The following is a 5,764-nucleotide window of genomic DNA, read 5'->3' on the forward strand; positions in this document are numbered from 1 at the left end:
ATTTTAAAAATTAGCTGGAAATAGTGGCACATGCCAGTAGTCATAGCTACTTCGGAAGCTGAGGATTGCTTGATCCCAGGAGCTTGAGTTTACAGTGATCATAGCTCAAGCTGTGATCGCTCCAATGCACTCTCGCCTGGGTGACAGAATGAGACTCTGTCTCTTAAAAAATTAAATAAATAATTGGGAATAATAAAAGAGAAACTAAAGATTGACAAAAGCTAGCCTCCTCCTCCATCCTTCCCCATGCATGCACCACTTCTCCTCTAAACTAACATTGACAAGTATCTAAGGGCTATCAATTTAGAGTATCACCACATTATTAACCTACTCTGAGCACCAAATTGCTAGTTCTCAGAGGCACCTGGCATGTCTCCAGCCAGCTTTATTTACTCCCACCCTAAACTCTTCCATCTTGCCTCCTCTAAAAAGGCTTCCTGCCAGGTGCGGTGGCTCACACCTGTAATCCCAGCACTTTGGGAGGCCAAGGCAGGTGGATCACGAGGTCAGGGGTTTGAAACCAGTCTGGGCAACATGGTGAAACTCTGTCTCTACTAAAAATACAAAAGTTAGCCAGGTGTGGTAGCCCGTGCCTGTAATCCCAGCTACTCGGGAGGCTGAGGCAGGAGAATCGCTTGAACCTGGGAAGGCAGAGGTTGCAGTGAGCCCAGATTGCCTGGGCAACAGAGCGAAGCTCCATCTCAGAAAAAAATAAAAATAAAAATAAAATAAAGGCTTCCTGGGCCTGGCATGGTGGCTCACACCTGTAATCCCAGCACTTTGGGAGGCCAAGGTGGGCAGATCACCTGAGATCAGGAGTTTGAGACCAGCCTGCCCAACACAGTGAAACCCCGTTTCTACTAAAAATACAAATATTGCTTTTCCTCCCTGATGCCGCCGAGGTCGCACATGTGAGGCCTCTCCACCGCCACTGCCACTGCCGCTGCGATGCGGTACATCGCCTCCTACTTGCTGGCTGCCCTCGGGGGTGACCCCTCCCCCAGCGACAAGGACATCAAGAAGATCCTGGACAGCGTGGGAATCGAGACGGACAACGACCAGCTCAACAAGGTTATTAGTGAGCTGAATGGAAAAAACATTGAAGACGTCATTGCCCAGAGTATTGGCAAGCTTGCCAACGTACCTGCCGGTGGGGCTGTGGCCATCTCTGCTGCCCCAGGCTCTGCAGTCCCTGCTGCTGGTTCCACCCCCCACTGCAGCAGAGGAGAAGAAAGATGAGAAGGAGGAGTCTGAAGAGTAAAACGATGACATGGGATTTGCCCTCTTTGATTAAACTCCTGCTCCCCTCCAAATAAAGCCTTTTACACATCTCTCAAGTTAAAAAAAAAAAAAATTGCTCAGCATATAGTGGGCACCTGTAATCCCAGCTACTCAGGAGGCTGAGTGGGGAGAATTGCTTGAACCTGGGAGGCAGAGGTTGCAGCGAGCCGAGATCACACCACCGCACTCCAGCCTGGGAGACGGAGGGAGACTGCGTCTCAAAAGAAAAGAAAAAAGGCTTCCTGGACAGCTGCCCTGCCCATGCTACCTATTTCTTTTTTTGCTTATCATCTGCATCCTGACTAGGCCCTGGGAACATGCCAGCTGTTATTGGCAAGCATCTCTCTATGAAGTACAACCTGCTTATTCGTCACAGGCATAAACTGTGCCTTTTCCTCTTTCATGTCATGCAGCACCTGGTTAACACAATCTTGCTCAAAAAGTATTTATTAAATAGCAAAAAGAATATTATGGTAACTTATGGGCTTGACTTGCAAAGGATCCATGGAGACCTTGGAAGCAAGCTTCAAGGCCTATCTCATTGGCTCCTCTACTATTCGTGAAAGGATTCTGCTTAGAGAGGTGTTTTTGTTCTTGTTTTTGTTTTTTTGGTTTTTGTCGCCCAAACTAGAGGGCAGCGGGGCACTCTCAGCTCACTGCAACCTCTGCCTCCCAGGTTCAAGTGATTCTCATGCCTCAGCCTCCCAAGTAGCTGTGATTATAGGCACACACCACCATGCCCAGCTAATTTTTGTATTTTTTCGTAGAGACGGGGGTTCACCAATGTTGGCCAGGCTGGTCTCGAACTCCTGACCTCAAGCCATCTGCCTGCCTCAGCCTCCCAAAGTGCTAGGATTATAGGTGTGAGCCACCAGGCCCACACGAGAGGCATCATTTTGAATTGCTGCTATGGTTGAATGTGTCCCTCAAAGCTCATGTTTTGGAAACTAAATGCCGATTGCAGCAGTGTTGACAGGTGGGAACTTAGAGGTAATTAGATCATGAGAGCCCCTCATTAATGAATTAATGCTGATATTGTGGGAGTGGTTTCCTGATAAAAGGATGAGTTTCGCCCCTTCGCCCCCATGTCTCTCTCCCTATCATCTTCCTATCATCTCCCTCCCTTCCTCCCCCTTCTTCCCCTCTCCCTCCCTCTCTTGCTCTTCTGCCACATGCCATGGAATGATGCCACAAGAAGAACCTCATTGCTATTAGACTTCCCAGCCTTCAGAACTGCGAGAATTTTTTTTTTTTTTTTCACCTAGACAAGGTCTCCTTCTGTCACCCAGGCTGGAATAATGCAGTGAGGCAATCATGGCTCACTGCAGCCTCAACCTCCTGGGCTCAACTGATCTCCCCGCCTCAGCCTCCTGAGCAGCTGGGAATACAGGCGTGCACCACTATGCCCAACTAATTTTTGTATTTTTTTTTGGTAGAGAGGGTGTTTCGCCATGTTGCCCAGGTTGGTCTCAAACTCCTGGGCTCAAGTGATCCACCCCACTCAGCCTCCCAAAGTGCTGGGACTACAGGTGTGAGCCACCCCATGGGGAAATTTCTTTATAAATTATCCAGTCAGTGGTATTCTGCTGTAGCAATACAAAATGCACTAAAACAATCGCCTTAGCTGTTTTTATTTTGCAACTGATTCCCATTTAATCACAGAATTATGGATATGTAACATGTACTTCTACCTCCCCTCATGCCTAAGGCTCATAGCAATTTGTGGTGAGGCCCACATGGAATTTATTTATCCTCTATCTTGAAGGCTGAAATAGGGGAGAAAGGTAGGAAAGAAATAAACGTGGGGCAGAAATAAGGGAAGGATGTGGTGAATGCTGATGTGAGTTCACTGATAAACGCTAAACTTTATTTAGAAGAGTGGCTCTGGCCAGGCACAGTGGCTCATGCCTGTAATTCCAGCACTTTGGGAGACCAAGGCAGGCAGATCACTTGAGGTCAGGAGTTCAAAACAAGCTTGGCCAAAATGGTGAAACCCTGTCTCTACTAAAAAAAAAAAAAAAAAAAAAGTGTATATATATATATATATATATATATATACACACACACACACACACACATATAGATATAGATAGATAGATATAGAAATATAGAAGGGTGGCTCTTGGCCGGGCGTGGTGGCTCATGCCTGTAATCCCAGTACTTTGGGAGGCTGAGGCGGGTGGATCACGAGGTCAGGAGATCAAGACCATCCTGGCTAACACGGTGAAATCCCGTCTCTACTAAAAATACAAAAAAATTAGCCAGTCGTGGTGGCGGGCACCTGTAGTCCCAGCTACTCGGGAGGCTGAGGCAGGAGAATGGCGTGAGCCTGAGAGGCGGAGCTTGCAGTGAGCCGAGATCACACCACTGTACTCCAGCCTGGGCGACAGAGCGAGACTCCATCTCAAAAAAAAAAAAGAGGAGTGGCTCTTAACTGTGAGGAGATTTTGCACCCCCAAGTGGGTTGCCAAATTATAGGTAGTATACCCAGTTACATTCACACATACTAAAGATTATTCAGGCTGGGCGCAGTGGCTCATGCCTGTAATCCCAGCACTTCAGGAGGCGGAAGCAGACAGGTAACTTGAGGTCAGGAGTCCGAGACCAGCCTGGCCAACCTGTTGAAACCCCGTCTCCACTAAAAATACAAAAATTAGCTGGACGTGGTGGTGCACATCTGTAATACCAGCTACTCAGGAGGCTGAGGCAGGACAATCGCTTGAACCCAGGAGGCAGAGGTTGCAGTGAGTGGAGATCACGTCACTGCACTCCAGCCTGGGAGATAGAGTGAAACTCTGTCTCAAAATTAAAAAAAAAAAAAAATATTCATTATTTCTCTAAAATTCAAATTTAAGTAGGCGTTTTGAATTTTTTTTTTTTTTTTTTTTTTTTTTTTTTGAGACGAAATCTCGCTCCCTCGCCCAGGTTGGAGTGCAGTGGTACGATCTCGGCTCACTGCAAGCTCCGCCTCTCGGGTTCACGCCATTCTCCTGCCTCAGCCTCCAGAGTAGCTGGGACTACAGGCGCCCGCCACTAGGCCTGGCTAATTTTTTGTAATTTTAGTAGAGACAGGGTTTCACCGTGTTAGCCAGGATGGTCTCGATCTCCTGACCTCGTGATCCGCCTAGCCTCAGCCTCCCAAAGTGCTGGGATTACAGGCGTGAGCCACCGCGCCCAGCCCGATATCTTGAATTTTTATTTGCTAAATCTGGCAACCCTAACCCAGGGAACATGTGCCAGTTTCTGAAGACATTATTTATTGTCACAACTTGGGAGTGCTACTGGCATCTAGTAGGTAGAGGCCAAGAATGCCGCTAAACATTCTCCAATGCACAGGGCAGGCCCCTCACAGCAAAGAATTATCTGGTCCAAAGTGCTAATGGTGCCAGCATTTGACTTAGCCTGACTTGTAGCCTGACTTGTAGCCTGACTTAGAAGGATGACTTTATCACTACAAAGAACTTAGTATCACTAAAATATCACAGTAGGAGAACAGTACACATGTATATATGTAGGCACGTATATTCTCCCACCCCGCCCCCAAAAACATGTTTCATAAGTTTCTGTCTTTTAAATCTACAAGCTATTATGAATTGGAGTTTTATAACGGTAATTTCCACAACCCCAGGGAGATATGACAAAATTCAGATCACGTTTTGGGGGGAAAGAAACTCAGAAACATTAAGTGATTTTCCAGGATCCCACAGAGCCCTAAGGAAAATAGAATTAAAACTCATACTGCTAAACACATTGCTCATTCCAATAAAGCCGGCCTGTCTGCACCTCTACTGCTCAGCTCTCACCACGCTTGGAATAGGGCGGCTGCAAAAGGTTTTAGTTTTCAAGAGGAGATCAAAAGTTTTCACAACTGATTAGCATCCAGAAAGCACAGCCTCCTTTAACCTTGAGATGCAAATAGCCCAAGATTGTCAAGGGATCTGAGAGCTGGAGGATTTGATGGAAGATCAAATTCCTGACATTTCCAGGGCAATTAGTTTCACATGCAAAGTCACAGGAAGGTGCTGCCCATTCTCCACAAGCAGTAAAGCTGTAATAAGACTCAGCTTTACAAATTTGGACTAATTGGCCTGCACCCACCCAGCAGAGTTCATTATCATCATCCCCATTTCATAGAACAGAGAAGGTGGGAAGAAATCTGTTTATTCCACTACTAGGCACAGGCAACTTTAATATTTTCTATTTCAGAGCCCTATACATAAACTCCAGATACAGAAGGTTGGGATAACTCTGCTAATTATTCAGACCAGCGGGAAGGAAAGGTCTGGAATAAAGTCAAATCTCTTTGCTGGCACCCCTTAAAATTTCACTTGAAGGTGAGTCTTGGCTTTAAAAAGGTTTAAAACGGCTCAGCACTTTTATCTGATGGTTAAAGAAACCAGGGAGGAAGTTGCTGTCAATTCCAGCCAGGACTTTGGAGTCTGAGCTAAATTGATTTTGAAAGATTTGATCGCTGAACCACTTT

General features: G+C 46.4%; 1 pseudogene; it reads left to right on the forward strand.

Annotated features, from left to right (window-relative positions):
- Positions 1-948: 948 nt before the first annotated feature.
- Positions 949-1,333, forward strand: LOC129485691 (large ribosomal subunit protein P2-like; annotated as a pseudogene).
- Positions 1,334-5,764: the final 4,431 nt, after the last annotated feature.

This window comes from Symphalangus syndactylus, chromosome 7 (genome assembly GCF_028878055.3).
Source record: "Symphalangus syndactylus isolate Jambi chromosome 7, NHGRI_mSymSyn1-v2.1_pri, whole genome shotgun sequence".
In the NCBI taxonomy this organism is placed as follows: domain Eukaryota; kingdom Metazoa; phylum Chordata; class Mammalia; order Primates; family Hylobatidae; genus Symphalangus; species Symphalangus syndactylus.